Source organism: Ochotona curzoniae, unplaced genomic scaffold (assembly GCF_017591425.1).
Source record: "Ochotona curzoniae isolate NIBS_2020 unplaced genomic scaffold, NIBS_Ocur_1.0 contig_1014, whole genome shotgun sequence".
In the NCBI taxonomy this organism is placed as follows: domain Eukaryota; kingdom Metazoa; phylum Chordata; class Mammalia; order Lagomorpha; family Ochotonidae; genus Ochotona; species Ochotona curzoniae.
Window position 1 is genome coordinate 11,541,457 of NW_024464920.1, and position 18,690 is coordinate 11,560,146.

Genomic DNA, 18,690 nt, shown 5'->3' on the forward strand with positions numbered 1-18,690 from the left:
AAGTTCTTCCTCTCTGTCTCTCCTCCTCTCTGTATATCTGACTTTGCAATAAAAATAAATAAATCTTTAATAAAAAAGAGATACAAAAAATATAAATACATCTTACATCTCTGCAAAGGAGATGTTTCATTGCTAGCTCCCCTGAAAGAGTATCTCTCTTTTTTTTTCTCTCTCCTTTTTAAAAATTTTGTTTATTTTTTTTTCTCACTTTTAAGACTCATTTCTAAAAGAGGCAAGTTTGCATGAAAAAGCCATCAAACAGATCCTTGTCTTTTTCAATGTTTTTGTTTCGTTTCGTTTTGTTTTTAGTCCAGGGTCTGCATTACCTTCTTTTCTGCCATAGCCACCCAGGACACTGCTGCCACATGTCTGCTGTCAATCAGATTAACTGTACTGTGAGCTGCTGATCCCAGCCACCGAATGGACAGAACTAACATTGGGATAAGATGATAGTCATAAATAAATAGATCACCATAGCAACTGGAAATCAGAAAAGAGTCATGTGCCAATATCTCACACAAGTACCGCCGCAGGATAGTAAGAAACAAAATTAGCAAATGTCGCTCAAAAAAAACCAGATATACAGTGAATTCTACCACTTAGTGTGACACCCATTCCACACAGGTTTTTTTTCAGAAATGGAACCGTTAATAAGCATGCTATGAGGACAGCATTATCTCGATACCAAAGGCAGAAGGAACAGGAAAAGGCACTATAGTCCAATATCTCTCACACACATAATCACAGCGAAGTTGCCAACTACTCCGGAAATATGTAAAAAAGATAATATGTCAGTGATCTATTTGGCTGCATTCCAAGAAGGCAAAGTTGATGCAGCATTCAAAATCAACTCATAAAAACTCATGTTCATGCAGATTACAATAGTAAAATTATGTAGTTATCTCAAATGAATGCCAAAAAAAAAAAGTTTATATAAGTCAACATCTATCTACCAGAAAAAGAAAAGTCAACAAACTGAAGGAAATGACCTCAATTTAATAAAACCTTATCTTTAAAAAAAATACCTAGAGCTAACAGCATTATTACTGCTAAAAGATTAAACGCTTTCCCTTTAGAGCTAATGCTGTGCCCTAACAGGTGAAGCCACTGCCGGCAACGCCAGCATCCCATATGGGCACTGGTTAGAGTCTTGGCTTCTCCACTGATGATCCTGCTCTCTGCTAATGTCCTGGGAGAGCAGTGGAAGATGGTCCAAATGCTGGGATCTCTGCCACCCATCTGAGAGAACCAGATGAAGTTCCTGCTGCTAGCTCAGCCTGGCCCAGCCCTGGCCACTGTGGCCATCTGGGGAATGGACCAGTGGACAGAAGCTCTCCCAGTCTCTGTCTGTCTGTCTGTCTCATATATGTCACATTGCCTTTCAAATAAGAAAAAAAAAATAGATCTTTAAGAAGCTTTTTACGCAATCCAACCATAGTTTTCTCATAGTAAACATTTCTCATGAACTTTTCAAGGAATTTTCATATTCCCAAACCGACCCTTGATAAGCCCTTTGCCTCCACTTTTTTTTTTGGTAGAAATTGATCAACATTTTCTAAAGTGTATATGAAAAGGGAAAGGATGTAGGAATGACTTTGAAAGAGAATAACAGGGCCGGCGGCATGGCCTAGTGGCTAAAGTCCTAGCCTTGAGCGCCAGGATCCCATATGGGCGCAGGCTCTAACCCCAGCAGCTCCACTTCCCTTCCAGCTCCATGTTTGTGGCCTGGGAAAGCAGTTGAGGACGGCCTAAGGCTTTGGGACCCTGAACCCATGTGGGAGACCCGGAAGAGGTTCCTGGCTCCTGGCTTCTGATTGGCACAGTACCGGCCGTTGCGCTCACTTGGGGAGTAAATCATCTGATGGAAGATCTTTCTCTCTGTCTCTCCTCCTCTCTGTATATCTGACTTTGTAATAAAAATAAATAAATCTTTAAAAAAAGAAGGAGAATAACAAAATTGGAGAATACATATTACATACATAGTGTTAACATTTTATCCTAAAACTGCCATGAAAAGGACAGAGCAATGCTGGTGTAAGGATAAACATGTGGGGCCAAGGAATAGTCTAGAGCATCCAGAAATAGTCCACAAAGGTGCCAAGGTGATTTAACTGAGAAAGATTGGCTCTTTGTCAAATGATGCTATAACAACTTGACATCCATACATAAAAAAGAAGAATCTTGACTTTAAAAAAATAAGATTTATTTATTTTTATTTGAAAAGCAGATTTACAGGGCCCGGCACGGTGGCGCAAGTGGTTAAGGTCCTTGCCTTGCATGCCCAGGATCCCATATGGGCGCCGGTTCTATCCCAGCAGCCCCGCTTCCCTTCCAGCTCCCTGCCTGTGGCCCTGCACCCACGAGGGAGGTCCGGAAGAGGCTCCTGGCTTCGGATCGGCATAGCATCGGCCGTTGCGCTCACTTGGGGAGTGAATCATCGGACGGAAGATCTTCCTCTCTGTCTCTCCTCTCTGTATATCCGCATTTCCAATAAAAAAATAATAATAAAAATAAATCTTTAAAAGAAAATAAAGAAAAGAAAAGCAGATTTACAAGGAGAGAAGAAGAGGAGAAAGAGAGAACCATTTGCTGCTTCACTACCCAAAAGGCCTCAACAACCAAAGCCAGAAACTGGAGCCTCTTTCAGATCTCCCACACGCATACAAGGACCCCAGGACTTGTGTGATCCTTTGCTGCTTTCCTGGGCCATTAGCAGGGATGGAGCCAGATCAGAAGTAAAGCAGCTGAGACAGGAACTGATGCTCTTATGGAATATTGATGTCTCAGGTGGATGATTACCCTGATATGCCACCACATTGGCCCCAAAAAGCTTGACCTTTATACCACACACAAAAATTAATTTAAAATGGATCATACACTTAAATGTAACAAACAAAACTATAAGACAGTCATAAGTAATAGAAGTCAGTTGCAAAAGGCTCAATATTTTAGATTCCATTTATATGACATTCTGGAGAGTTGATCAGAAGTTGCCAAGAAATAGAGAAAACAGAGGAAGGAGACTGATGGCCAAGGGGCACAAAGGGATTGCGGAATTGATAGAATTTCCTCATGTGTTGATTAAGGCAGCTGTTACATAACTGAAGAAAATTCTGCTGTCTGCAAAGCCAGCATCCCAAATGGGAGTTGGTTCAGGTCCTGGCTGCTCCACTTTCAATCCAGCTTCCTGCTAATGTGCCTGGGAAAGAACTGGAGTGTGGCCCAAGTCCTTAGGATGGAAGACCTCTCATTCTCTGTTTTTTCCTCTTTCTCTTGCACGCACATATGCGCTTTCTCTCTTTAACTCTGACTTTCAAATAAGTAAGTAAATCTTCTAAAAGGAAAAATGAAGAAAACAAAACTAGAAAAAAAAACTACTATAGAAAAAGATAAAGAATCAGGGCAAACAATGAATTCTTCACATTATTCAGGCTAAGCAGTTTATGTCAAGGTCTCCATGACTGATCAATATTCTGGCCTCTTGGTGTTCACCCCAGGGAAGACAAACACTGGAGGCAAGGCTGACATCTACATTCATCTCAACGTCGGAAAGACTAGAAACATTTCCCAACCTTAATTTGGGTTACATAAGAAAGAAGAGTTCATTACAGATAGGAAAGTATATATAAGGAAGGATACTGACAAAGCTTGAGGATTGAAATTAGGTTTAAAAATAGCACAGCTAAAAAAAAAAAATAGCACGGCTGCAGTTATACCAAGCAGCTGTTGTTTTACACACATTCATTCTTAGCTCTCAAAAGGGCAAGGAGTGGGTAGAAATGCCAGTAGAGCAAGGTGCTTTGGGAACTGGATCATTTTGCTTCAGGGAAAGATGGCATTGGATCAGTATGTTGGAAAGATGGTTCTGGCAATCACCCTGTGAAAGGCAAGGTTGATTGGGGCAAAGCAAGCTAGTCAGGCATGATTACTGGGACTGTCCCTCAATGGGCAAGGAAGTCCTTGCTTAGGGTAGTTGGCAGTAACAGAGGTCATGGCAGCCACTCAGTGGGATCTGGCTCATTGGCTGAATGGGAAGATGAGTTGGGGCAGGGAGGTGGCATCGGGGATCACACCACCAACAGAGACTGGACAGGAGGGGTGAAAAGCAAAATGACCCAGTGCTGCTGGGTCATTTTGCCCATGGACCGAGTTGATCTGGGTTTTTTATATAGGCTTTTCCCAGAGGCGCTTTCTTGCTACAGGGAGGTTGGGTGCCTCTCTTGTCCATTTCTGTACTATGCATTCATGCATAATTAATAAAGACAAGAATCAATCTTCATGTCTTTCTTGCTTAATTAAGAGTTATTTGAGGGTCATATCAGTGCCTTCTCTCTCTCTAGGTCAAGTCCAGATTTCATCAACATGACGACTGACCAGACTGACCAAGCCTGGATAACCCCATCCCTGGGGCCTTCTCCCACTCATCATCCTGCAGCTGCTGAGCCATTCTTCTTTTACTTGCGTTGTTATTGCCTGCTGCCTGGAATGTTCTCTGTCCTCACAGTTCCTCCCATACCTGGAAATCTCTTAGTCATTTATTGGTTTCAGCTAAATCATTATTTCCTTTAGGAAACCTTCAGTGACTCTCCAATTCTGTATATGTTCCCACAGCACCTTTGCTTCCTAGTCTTAGGACCTACTACTCTATTCTAATTGCTTGTTTTCCCATTACCCAACACATTCCATTAGGTCAAAGGCATTATCTGTTTTATTTACTATAGTACTGTGGTAGCATTAACTTCTTAGTCTGTTAAGGCAGCTCTCCTCAGACTGGAACATTTAGAAACAACAGACATTTATGGCTCCTAGTTCAGAAGGTTTTGAAGTCCAAGATCCAGGTGCCAACAGACTGTGTGCCCGTTGAAGACATTCTTGGCTTCAAAGATGCCACCTTCACATGAGTAAGGGTGAACAAGTGCCCTCGAGCCTCTTACAAGGGCACCATAGGGCAGCAGCTGAAGCACCACTTGGGATACCTGCAGGCCATGTCCCAGTGTCTGCATCTGAGTGTCAGCTCTGTTCCCGATTCTGGTTTACCTGCTGATTCTGGTTTCCTCCCAGCATCTTCCTGGGATGCAGCAAGGACTGACTCAAGTAGTGTGGGTCCTTGTCACTCATTTGGGAGACCTGGATTGAGTTGCAGACATCTGAAAAGTGAACCAGTAGTTGGGATGTCTCTCTCTCTCTCTCTTTCAAATAAATAAAACCAAATCAATATCATTTTGAAAAACACAAAAGGGAGGGAAAGGATACCAATCCCCCAATCCCCTTCATGAAGGCTCTATCTTCATGACCTAATCACGCCTAATGGTTCCACTTCTTACTGTCACAGCATACTATGACATCAGGTTTACGCATAGGAATTCTGAAATGACAAGAACTGTTCAGATCATGGTAGTAATGTAAAAAGTAACAAGAAGATTGGCTAATATTTACTAGGTACTTCATAGAGGCCAGTGTTCTGATGTATTCACAAATGTGAACACCAACCTCTTCTAGGTGGGCCCTGATAACATTTTCCAGATCAGGACCGTAAAGTGTTGGGCACCAAGAGACTGGCTCAAGGTCAGCATTTGAAGAAGAGTAGGAACAAACAAGGGCCGTTTATTGTGCACTCCCCTAGCCCTGGGCTCGGTGCCTGTCAGAAAAGTGGTGTTCACTAAATATTTATGCAATTGATCTGAGGTGGGGAACATTACACTTGAGCTGGCAGTTATGCCTGGCAGAGAAGAGAAAGCATACCGGGCAAATGCTCAAAAACAAGGGGACCCTGCAAGTGTTGGGAGTCAGTGCTGGCCACACCCCTAGCGTGCCTGCCTGAAGGCCACCAACAGGATTCTTGTCTGTCAGAGCACCTCTACGACGTCATTTCATTCCAGAGTCCATGTCCAGAACGCAGCACTAGAATCCTCTCACTGGTTCTTTGTCCTAAACTGTACTGGTCAGGCAATTGCACACTTCTCACTGAAATGACTCCATGTGCCATCCTTACCCTGCCCTTCCTTAACTCTCTCTTGTGGTCCTGCTGTGCACCCTGGAGATTTTCCTGGATCATTAATAAGGTGAGAACATGCTACTGTGTACTGGAGGTAAACTCAATAGCTTGCTCATCCTATGTGTCAACCATCCCAAGGACAGGGCCCCAGACAACAGCCCAGAACTGAGTAATCAATGTAGCAATGAGAGTTTTCCAAACACCAGGAATGAATTAAGTCAGAATCCCTGATTTTCAAGTTCCCAGAAAGATTCCAAGGTTGGGACCCATTATAGAGGAATTCTGTGTATTGCTGCTCTCCAGATTTTCACACCCTGACCTAGAGTTAGTGACCAGTAAGTGGTTTCTGTCTGTGTGGGATGAGATAACCGAGCCCTGGAGGCAGTTGTGACTGTGTACGTGTGACGTGACTAAAACTCTGCAGAATCAGCCTTCCCTTAGGAGCTGGCCATGTGCTTCCAGATGTCATGGCCTGACCTGGATGCTGAAGGGGAGAGCAGCATCTCCATTCCCACCCCTGAAAGCACAGGAGTTTCCATTCAGCCATGGGAAATGGGCTCCCATCTCGACGGCTTTATCTATCCTGCTCTGAGCACCTGGAACTTTCTAGCCCATAGAGAAACGTATGGGAGTCTTACAAATAGATGCTCCATCTCCATGGGAATATGGGGTGCGGTGGCCCACCTACCCCCTCCTCACCCTTTCAGGGTCAATTAAATGTGTTAAGGTAAATCACAATATCCTTGCATATCTAGTCCTCATTTGGCCTTTGGAAGGAGCTGGCTTTGATATGCAGCATCTCATCTCATCCTTTCCATGCACTTCTCTGCTTACTTTCCCCAAACTGCGGTTGATAGATGGCAGAAGGAAAATAGAGTGTGTGAACAACAGATAAAAGCATCAGATACAATCACCCGAACAATGGTGGAAGTGGTGATAATAATTATCACCGTATCAGTACTGGTGATCATATTTATTGAGTTTTGGCTCAGATCTAAGCACTGTTTCACTTGTCTCTTAACCGAGCCTGTGAGACAAGGAAGTGTCACTATTCCGTAGGAGAGGAGAGGAGAGTGTGGGAGCTCTGAACACGATCCCTCAGACATGGCTGAGGATGTGACCCGGAGAGGGCTGGCAGGGCTCGCAGCAGAGCCTCTGATCCTGACTTTCCCTCCTTTCTCCTGCTCCCCTCTCTCCTCTCAGAGAAGCCACAGAAACTAGAATTCCTAAAAACAAAACACAGCTAGATTTCCTCTTCCCCAGTGTGGGCTGTGGATACTAGAACGTCCCTCGGGGTAAATATCACGGGCAGTGGCATAAATCGTCACTTGAGATACCGATACATTCCATTTTGGGGTGCCAGTTTGAGCCCCTACTCTGCCTCCAGTGCAGCTTCCTGATAATACATCCAGGAGGCAGCAGACAATGACACAAGCGCTTGGGCCCCTGCCACCCACAGGGGGAGACCCGGATGGTGTTCTGGGCATTTGGCTGCAGCTTCTCCCAGCTTTGGCTGTTGCAGGCAGTTAAGCAGTGGACCAGTGGGTGGAAGGTTCTCCTTCTCTTCTTCCTTCCCTCCGCCCACTCCCACCTCTCTTACCACTCTGCCTTTCAATTAGATGAAAAGAAAAAGAAGACTAGAGCTCCTCTCCTGCTAAGTCACTCATAAAACCTAGAAATGTGACTCTTACCTTGGTGTGAAGGAGCTGGCAGACAGAAACCCTCTGGCAGCCCAGCACAGTGACATGATTGGCTAACCCACCCCCTTCAAGCCCTGGGATGCCTTGAGGGCACCAGTTCCTGTCCCGGCTGATCCATTTCCCTTTCAGCTTCCTACTTGTGGCTTGGGAAAGCAGTAGAAGATGGGCCAAAGCCTTGAGACCCTGCACTTACTTGGGAGACCTAGAAGAGGCTCCTGGCTCCTGGTTTCAGATTGGCTCAGATCTGGCCATGAGGGTACTTGGGGCGTGAATCAATGGATGGAATATCTTTCTGTCTCTCTCCTTCTCTCTAAAAATCTACCTTTCCAAATAAAAATAAGTAAATCTTTTTTTTTTTTTAAAGGAAAGCATTCCTCTTTCTCCCTTGTCTGGCAGTAGATCAGAGGATTCTGATTCCACAGGGACCTGTCCCACCCACAGGAGGAAGGAATGCTACACAAGAAGGAGAGGCAGGATCTGAACTCACAGACATCACTGAGGTTGCCCTCTTCAGTCTGTTGGCACCTGACCAGACCCTGGGTCTTTGGGACTCCTTTTGAAGACTCCCGAGCCACATGAGTCAATCAGTGAGTGATGGCTTTGGTTCTAGGAGTGTCAGCTGTAACCCTGAGGATGGACGAGGAAAGGCCTCATCCCTTCCTACTTGCACAGAAGTCAAACAGTAGAGTAGTGCTGCGAGTCTTTTTGGAAGAATGGAAAAAATCAAGCGGTTCTCAGAACCACCTGAGAACTGTGCATCTGTAAACATTCTCTTGGCCAAGGTCAAATTCATGTACAGTACAACCACTGTAGCCACACAGACGCTTGTTGCTCTTTGATTTTGTCTCTGAGTTTGTGTTGCTCAAGTGAAGTCCAACTGGACAGTGGAGCCTGCAGGGGAGTGGGGGAAAGTCAGGACCTTGGCATCTGCTCTCCATCTTGCCCATCCTGTTCCCCATCACTGTCATTTTCCACCCAGCCAGCTCATGTTGATGAGAGAAGGATTGTGTTTACTGTTGTCCTTTGTCCCTGACAGGTGCCAGGACAGAGAGTGGGCCAGACTGGTATACACCTTCAGATGCTCTGGTCAAGGCCAGGCCAGCTGTGCCCACCCTAGACTGGAAGCACCAACTCCAGCACAGGACTTCTCAGGGGGCTCTGGCCATCTCTGACATAACTGCCAGGGGTATCCTGCAGGGAGATTACAATCACTTGCATTGGTGGTGGGGGTACATGTTGCTCACCTGTTGTGGGGCTTGTGCAAAGGGCACACAGCCTTCTATACTCCAGGATCAGACCTTGCATCTGTCCTTGGCACCAGCCCTGCAAATCATATAGCCGGCCTTATCTCTGGACAATACAAACTAGCAGAACTAAATTCTCATCATGGGGCCCAGGAATCTGTTCAAAGAAGTCCTCAGGTGATTCTGATGCACACTCGAGTTTAAGCCTCTGAAATCCAACAAAGCTAAGGAGGGAGATGGGTAAGAGCTCAAATCCTATTTTCATTCAAGGTGATCATAAGCAAGTTATGGAACTCCGATTTGCAGTCCTCATTCCTCTTCTTCCTCCTCCCTCCTAAATGTATATGAAAGGCAGTGTTGCAGAGAGAATGAAAGATAGAGTGAGAAAGAAATCTCCCATCTGCTGGTCCACTCCCCAAATATGTGCAACAGCCAGGGGCAGTAGGCCAGGATGAAGCCAGGAGTGAGGAACTCCATGAGGAACCCAGCTGTTTGGATCATCATCCACTGCTTCCCAGGCACATTAGTAGGAAGTAGGATTGGAGGTGGAGCAGTCAGTGCTCCAATATGAGATGCCAGCATCACAAGCAGAAGCTTTACCTGTGGTGACATAGCGCTTGCCCTGTTGGTGGGGCTGGAAGTTGCTCCATCAGGAACCACCCCACCCTCTTTAAAAAAAAAAAAAAGTTAACTTTATTATTTGAAAGGCACAGTGACAAAGAGAGAGATGAAGATAAGGAGAAAGAAAGAGAACTTCCAGTTGCTTATTCATTCCTTAAATGGTCACAATCACCAGGAATGGGCCAGGCCAAAGAAGTCCAGAACTCCGTCGAGCTTGCACATGAGTTCTAGGGGCCCAGGGACTGAGGACACCTGCTGCTGCTTTCCCAGGCACATCCGTAGGGAGCTGGATTGGAAGCCAACACCAGCATGAGTTCTTCACTGACACCAACCGATTTTCTGATTCCCTGACATCTGCTGCATGTCCCATTCCATTCTGTTCTGATACTGCCAACCTGTTGCCAACCTAACGTCCCACACGTTGAAAGGTTAAGTTCTATGACTTAAGACACCAGCTGCAGTAGGATCCCCAGGCAACGTAGGATTCTGCTGCTCACACCATAGACTGAAGGGATGCTTCAATTTGTTCACAGAACTCAGGAAAATGCAATACTGACACTACCAAGGGACAAAATTACAACAGTTGGGTTAAAAACAACAACAACAACAACAAAACTCCAGTAGCTTTGTTTTTGCTTCTTGAGTCAGGCCATACTCCGTAAGTGAGAAGACTTGTTCGAATGGGTTGAGGAGAGCTTCATTTTATAGACAGGAAAGATTGGGAAAATGCAGAAACATACAAAAGCAGGTTGGTCATCTGAATTTACTTGCTTTGTAAGGTTTAGGCATCAGGAGACAGAACAGTAGAAAAATAACAGGTTAGTTAACATTAGGTTCTTTCAAGTTATCTTTTTTGTGTAAAGAATAAGCAGAAGAGGACCCGGCACGGTGGCACAAGTGGTTAAGGTCCTCACCTTGCACGCCCGGGATCCCACATGGGTGCCGGTTCTAATCCCGGCAGCAGCCCCTCTTCCCATCCAGCTCCCTGCCTGTGACCCGGGAAGGCAGTCGAGGATGGCCCAAAGCTTTGGGACCCTGCACCCGCATGGGAGACCCGGAAGAGTCTCCTGGCTTCGGATTGGCATAGCATCGGCCGTTGCACTCACTTGGGGAGTGAATCATCGGACGGAAGATCTTCCTCTCTGTCTCTCCTCTTTGTATATCCGCCTTTCCAATAAAAACATAATAAAAATAAAATCTTAAAAAAAAAAAAGAATAAGCAGAAGGAACTATCATGCTAGCAGAAACTGGCATGATTAGGATATTTGGCTGCTACCTCTCATTCCTGGTTTTTTGAAAGGTCAGATTACAGCTTAGTTTCAGTTTGGTAAAATGGAGCTTTAGCATGACAGACTCCATTTTAGTTTCGGTCTGCTGGGGCCGAGTGCAAAAGACTCATCCACAACAGTGGTTTCCTATAACTTTGTTTTGCCTGTTTTTTATTAATTAATTTATTTGACAGGCAGACAGAGATGCAAAGTACTTCCATCTGCTGGTTCACTCCCCAAATACCCACAACACTTGAGGCAGACTGGGCCAGGGAGCAGGAGCCAGTACCTCAATCTGGGTCTCCCACATGGGTGGCAGGGACCCAAAGTGTATGAGTCACCACCTGCTGCTTTCCAGGGTCTGGCCTAGCAGGAAGGCTGGATTGGGGAGTGGAGCCAGGACTCAAACCCAAGGCCGCAGGCATCCTGAGTGCCACGTCAACTGCCAGCCCTGCCACTTGGGCTTTCACGCACCACTGTTTCACCACGGATACCGACAGCACCGCTGGGTCACTCCTTGGTTCAGGGACACATTCACCAACTCAGGAGCACTCCAAACTCAGCTGGTTAGGGGGTTTTATGTCTGTTTTCAGACACATACATGACTAAGTTGCAGGTCATTGGTGAAAGAACTCATCTCCAGCCCCTCTCCCCATCTCAGAAGCTGGGCAGTGAGCCCAGAAGTTCTAACTCTCACCACAGTGCTGCTTTTACTGGTAACCAGGTCCCATCCTGAAGCTGTGTAGATCCTCTAGATCCCCTCTCCGCAGCAGAAGCCATCTCATTAGAATACACAAGACCGTAATTTCCAGCGGCTTTGGGAGCTGTGTTCAGGAAACTGGGAACAAAACCAAACCCGTAGTTTGACTACACCACAGGTGCCAGTCATCTCCCAGAGTCCAGAATGGGGTCAGGCTGAGGCTGCAGCCACCTCTACCCAACTGTTCCCATGCCCTGTTCTGCTGCTTGGATATTCCTAAGGCTTCCACCTGGCCGGCCTCCCTCCCTAAAGCACCTGCATGCAAGCCCTGTCTTCAGCACTGCTTCCAGGAAGCCCAACTTAAGGTATACTGGCGGCTTTCGTCTCCACACACCACCGCCCCCTCCTCTCCCCGCGCCAGGGTGTTTGTGTGTCCTTTGTGTAGCCTCTTGGACAGCGGAGTGTCTTGGGATTTCTTTCGGGTCTGACGTATCTTTGTCCTCCAGTAACACCCAGCCCACAACCTTCCACGCAGAAAATCCTCTGGGAATTTTGTAGAATGAGCATCACATACTTTGAAATCATCTCCATGGGTAGTCAGGGTTAAACTGCTGACTTATTTTCTTGAATGCCTGTTTTGTACTCTTCATTCCCAACCCCTGACCCGTGAAGAGGTCAATTCCCTACTGCCAGAGATGAGGGCAAAGGACTCCAGACGCTGCCGGAGAGCAGGCCCTGCAGAACACCTGCAGGCTACTGGCACAGGAGCCTCTACACCAGACACACACGGGGCTGTGCAGGGCCTCAAGTTTTTTTTTTTTTTTAGCTCTTTCCAACTCCTCCGGCCCATCCAGTTAAACAGTCCCTAAGAGTAAATAAACGTGGCAAAGATAGAACAAATATTTTTTTTTCCCAGTTGGACTGGTTCATTTCTTACGTGAGTTCAGATGGGGGAGAACCAGAATGTTTTGATGAAATCAGTCACTGCCATCAGTAATTTGCTTGTTTACTAACAGTCTGTCCTGTCGTATTTCTTGTCATTATCTAACCAAGTGTGAATTCTTAGTATTGTTGAAAGGACTGTTCTCAGTACGAAAATGGCAGGGTTCCTTAACCTAATGTTCTCACCGTGCTACCAAGGACGAAAACACTAAATCAAAAGTAATTGGTAAACATAACCCCACAGAATAGCAGAGTGAAGAAAAAAGAGAAGCAGGTGGCATCTCTCTTCATCCCTTTCAAGAGCCCTACAGTATGCTTTTCATGACGAGTTTTTTTCCCTTTCCTTTCAAATATTGCATATGCTTCTCGCTAGGATGTTACCACAATTTGCTTCCCCAATACAAAATGTGCTGTTGCCGCCTGGGACCCCCACATTATCAGAACCATGTTTCCCTCCCCCCTCCCACCCCCATTTAAAGCTCTTGAGAGGGCAGGCATTTGGCGTAGAATTTAAGAGCCCCATATCCCAATCTAGTGTACCTGGGTTGGATTCCTGACTCTGGCTTCCTGCCAGCAGGGCTATTAGGAGGCAGCGGTGGTGGGGTTAAGTCCCTGGACTCTCAGCACCCATATGGAAGACCTGCATTGAGTTCCCAGCTCCTGTCTTCAGCCTCAGCTCTATTCAAGGCACTTTAAGCATTTGAGGAGTAGATTGATAGATGGGAACCCCACCTCAATTTGTATGTGTGTGTGTGCATACATGCCTCTCAAATTAAAAGTATATATATTTATATATAGATCTTGATCACATGAGATTGCCATTAGATCATTATGGTGGTAGTTACTTAGTTTATTTTTATTTGAGAGACAGAGAGAGAGAACTTCCATCCGCTGCTTTATTCCCCAAATGGCCACCAATGGCTGAAGCTAAGCAAACCTAAAGCCAGGAGCCAAGAGCTTCCTCCAGGTCTCCCACATGGAGGGCAGGGCCAAGGACAAGAGCCATCCTCTATTGCTTTCCCAAATCATAAGCAGAGAGCTATATCAGAAGTAGAGCATGAGGGACTCAAATCAGTGTCAATATGAGATGCTGGTGCCAAAAGTGGAAGCTGAACCTATCATGCCACAGAATCAGCCCCAGTTACTTAGTTATTAATCATCATCTGGAGTAATAGTAACACTAATTGATACTAATGATGATGATGATGATGATGACAGGCAACATTTATGGTGTATGCCAGATGTTGTTCCAGCACTTTATATGTAATTTATTTGTCCTTACAAAACTATGAGGTAGCTATCTTCAATATCTCCAATTCTATACATGAAAAAACACCTGACTCAGAGATGTGAAGTAACTTGCCTGAGCATCAAGATTCTGAGTGACAGAGCCAGGTTTGAACGCAAGCAGCTTGGGTTTCACCACACTTCCTAGTGGTGAATTTCTATTAATTGAGCCTTAACCACATAGCATGGCATTTGTCACCTTTCCTTCACGACAGCAAAATACCTCTGAGGGCAGGATGATTTTGTGAAGAGATTTATTTTGGCTTGTGGTTCTGGAAGTACAAGGTCTAGGGATCTTTTCTGACGGTGGCTTCCTGCTGGCAGAGGCCCAAGGTGGCATAGAGTATCAGGTGATAGGGGAGATACAGAGCCACGGGTCAGTCCATATGTTTGTGTGTATGTCTCTTTCCTTCCTTACAAAGCCACCAGAAGTTAATCACAGGACTCTACTCTGGTAACTCAAAAAGGCCAACCTCAAAGCATCCATTCAGATAAAGTGTATTCCCTCTTGATATCACTCACACAAGATTCAGGGGTGGGGTTGGCGCTGTGGCATGGCAAGTAAAGCCACTTCCAAGATGCTAGTTCCAGTCTCAGCTGCTCCATTTCTGATCCAGCTACCTGCTAATATGCCTGGAAAATCAGAGGAAAATAACTCAAGTACTCAGGTCTCTGCGACATGTGGGAGACCTAGATGAAACTCCTGGATCTTGGCTTTGGACTGGCCCCGCCCTGGTCATGGAGGTCATTTGTGAAATAAGAGTAAGAAGACCTCTTACTCTGTTTCTTCCCCTTTCTCTGTAACTCTGCTACCAAAATTAATTATTTTTTTTAAAAGACTACTGGGCTTAAACTCCTGCATGAGTTTAGCAAGGAGCTGGATAGGAAGTGGAGTAGCCGGGATGTGAACCAAAGCCCATATGGAATGCCAGCATGACAAGCAGCCTCGTAGGTGCTAAACCATAATTCCAGCCCCAGATGTGAGGCATACAATGTATGTCTCTGAACTGGTTCCACTTGGGTTAGCATCCTGGATCCACTCCCTCTGAGCTATATCACCTTGGGAGAGTTACTTCAACACTTTTGAATTCCCATTGCCACAGCTGGAAATCAGGACAACATCAGCAACTTCATGCATAGTGTTTATGGAAGGCTCGTTTGACCTAAAATACATAAAGTGCCTTTCCCAGAGGCGAGCACATTTGGTCCAAGCCTCATACATGAGTTCTACTCTTGTAAGGACTCAAGTTCTTAGCCACATTGGGGGTGGAGCCCTAACAAGAAGGCCCCAGGGCATACTCAGCTTTCATGATCTGATCCTGAAGCTCAGGCCTGAGCTTGCCTGGCACTCACAGACTAGAGTTCAGCATCAGGATTGAATAGTTATATTCTACATTAATTCTGCAACTCAGATTCTTTGTCTAGTCTCTTTTGCCATTCTTTTTCAATATTCTCTTTGTTTGCTTTCTTTTGAATGGCAGTTAGAGAAAGAGAGAGACAGATCCATTGGTTCACTCCCCAAATAACCTCAACAGCCAGAGCGGGGTTGCTCCACAGCTGGGAGCCAGGAAACTTTTTCCAGGTTTCCCACATGAGTACAGGAGCCCAAGGACTTGGGGTATCCTCTGCTACTTTTCAAAGCTATTAGCAGAGAGCTGAACCCAAAGTGGAACAGCCAGAATCTGAACTTATGCTCATATAGGACGACAGTGCTGCAAGTGGAGGCTTAGTTTGCTATACCATGGCACTGGCCCCCTCTCAACATTCTCAGTGTTTGAAATGTCTGTTTCCTGGGTTCCACCTGCAAGACAATTTAGGACTGTATTATGTGAATGCTGAGACACACAATGACTCCATGGTTGACGTGAGCAGTTTTTTCTTCCTCAGAGTCAGTTCATCAGTTAGGGTAACTATGCCTGGAGCTATAGGTTGGGCTCTGGTCTACCCATACTTCTCTGATGGCCCTTGGACCAGCAACTACTTAGGACCATTTTTCTTGTAAATATCAGGAGCACCAGAAGCTGAGTATAGCCATGTTTAAGGTCTATGATCATGTCCACTAACATTCTTCCAGCCAGAGAGTCTTAAGGTCAATTTCAACACCAGTGGGTGGAGAAGTAAATATATTCTGATCTGTTCAGTTGGAGACACTGATAGAGCAACATGTCAAAGACTAGATGTGTTCCAAGAAGGAACAGAGAAGCTGAAATGAAAACAAGATAGACACCTTCTGATTCATGGGAAAGGAGACAATAGCTATGTCAAAAGAATAAGTCAAGTCTTTCTGAAAAAAAAAAAAAAAGATATCTTAAACTCATTTCCAGACACTTACCAAAAGCAGAAAAAAAAAAATTGCTGCCCTTCCTGTGTGCAGGTCTGGTGGCACAGCAGGGACGCAATGCTCCTTCCACGGAGGGCTTCTCTTGGGTTGGTTGTTCTGGAACCACCACCTTAAAATTCATTTCTGAAAAAGAAAACCTGCCTTTTCATTTTGCAGTATTCTAGCAGTTATGCAAGCAACCTTGCCCACACGTGCTACACTTGGAGTTCTAGATGGTGATAATTAATGCTCAGAATGACTGCCCTGAGATCGGTCATTTCCTGAGTGACCCAAGATTCAATGACCACGGTCTTTCCCTCATTCAAGATTTTCAGAATACTATAGTGAACCAACCCACTCTATTTTCCTGGCATTTACACCATGCCACCCTTCCTGCAGCCACCCATGCTCAGATGACAGTCATGTATCAGCTGGGACATTAGCCGGTATGCCACATGTGATGTATGTTGGGGTAGTGTACACTATCTGGCTCAGCAGGCAGAGACACTTCACCCATCCCCATTTCTTTCTCTGTAGATAGCAAATCAGATTGCAAATGAGCAAGAATGACACCATTAAGGGAGCTAACCTTAAACCCACTCTGATGGCAAGTATAATAAATCTTTCACAAGCCTTACTCCTTTGGATATTATTCTAGTTTCTAAAGTGACAAAAAGACCCATTTTCAAGAGGTTTTTCAACCATGTTGACTGAAATCAAAGAGCACACTAAGTTTCTGGCTAACATTTCCCAGGGGCTCTGCAAGCACCTTGAGGCATGTCACTTGGTGACAGCCCCAGCCATATGCCAGACCCATCCTTCAAGAGATCCACTCACCCCTGTGCTGCTCAGAAGAGCGGAAAGATGTCAGATTGCTGGTCTGCTTGAAGAATCACAACAGATGTATTTGCTATTCAAGCAGCAGGGATCCTGCTCTGGGAAGAGACTAGTCCTTTTTCTCATTTGTTTGTTGTCTAGAAATTCATGCCCTTAACATCCCCCCTTCCCCAATGCCCCATCTGAAACCACACTCCTTGCATCAGCTAGCCTGATGGGAGCACATTTATTCATAGCATACTATATACCTCCCTAGGCAGATAGTACCACCGGCCAGCTTTTTCCAAAAGGTTAGCCCTCTAGGTACCTAGGGTCTTAGCTCTCCAACTTCAGCCTGCATCTCCATCACCTGGAGGGCTTGTTAAAGTTCAGATTATGGACCAGTGCAATGGCTCAACTGGCTAATGCTCCACCTCCAAGCGACAGCATCTCACATGAGCACGGGTTCATGTCCCAGCTACTCCGCTTCCCATCCAGCTCCCCTGCCTGTGGCCTGGGAAAGCAGTGGAAGATGACCCAAAACCTTGGAACCCTGTATCTGAGTGGAAAAACCAGAAGTCCTGGCTCCTGGATTTGGATCAACTCAGCTCTGGCTGCTGCAGCCATTTGGGGAGTAAACCAGCAGGTGGAAGATCTTACCCTCTGTCTCTCCTCTCTGTAAACCTGCCTTCCCAATGAAAATAAATACATCTTTTTAAAAAAATCAAATACAGATCATCCCCTCCTAGAGTTGTGTCACAAGTATTGATGCCCAGTGACCATCAATGGCCCACACCAGACCAGAGTTCTCTGGAATATATATGGCATTTCATTGAGTCTAAGACTCACTTGACGGTCACTATTGAGGGTGGCACTGTAGCACAACAAGATAAATCACAGCCTGAGACACTGGCATCCCATATTAGAGCAGCTGTTTGAGTCCTGACTGCTCAGCTTCTGAACTAGATCATTGCTAATGTACCTAGCAAAGCAACAGAAGGTGACCCGAATACTTGGGCCCCTGCTACCCACATGGGAGACCTGGTTGGCATTCTGGGTTTCTGGCTTCAGCCTAAACCAGCACGCCCTGTTTTGAGCATCTGGGGAATGAACCAGCAGATGGAAGATTTCTTTGTGCATTTCTCTACCTTTTAAATAAATATATATATTTAAAAGAATGAGCCCAACACTCAAAGGGAAATGGTGGTTAAAAAAAAAAGAAGAAAGAAGGGTGGGCTTCCAACCTAGCACTTATGTTGTCCATTGGGGAGCCTGTGTTCCACATCAGTTTATCTGATTCAATTCTGTACTACTGAATCCAATTTCCTGTTCATGTGGACCCTGGGGCTCAGGTGGTTGGGTTTCTGCTCCCATGTGGGAGATCCGGACTGAGTTTCCAGTCTCTCTCTCTCTCTCTCTCTCTCTCTCTCTTTAGTAAATACAAATTTAAATTTAAAAATGACTGGAGAGAGAAATAAAGAGGGAAAACTAGCTTTGCTACCACATGTCAGTCCTTTTTCTCTTCAATTATTTGAATTCAGTTTCTATTCTTTGCAAACACAGAAGTGCTTCCCCACACATAGCATTTCAACATGCCCCAGATCCAATGACTTCTTCATGATCCGTCAGCTAACCAAACTATCCTTGCCTCCCTCCTTCCTGTCTCCCTGCTCTCCTACACTGAACTCACCAGAAAGGCTTTTCCCTACCCCCCACAACTTCCTACATGCCTGTCTCATGCTTCCATTCCTCTGCTCCTGCACCTGAGTCACTCCGACCCTGTTCACTCACCTCTCA

At 45.5% G+C, this 18,690-nt stretch overlaps 1 long non-coding RNA gene across 1 annotated transcript; it reads left to right on the forward strand.

Moving 5' to 3' along the window:
- The first annotated feature begins 5,781 nt into the window (after positions 1 to 5,781).
- On the forward strand, positions 5,782 to 16,708 carry LOC121162502. Its single transcript, XR_005884804.1, has 3 exons — positions 5,782 to 6,062; positions 7,199 to 7,290; positions 16,132 to 16,708. It is a non-coding gene; the product is annotated as an uncharacterized LOC121162502 (long non-coding RNA).
- The last annotated feature ends 1,982 nt before the right edge of the window (positions 16,709 to 18,690 follow it).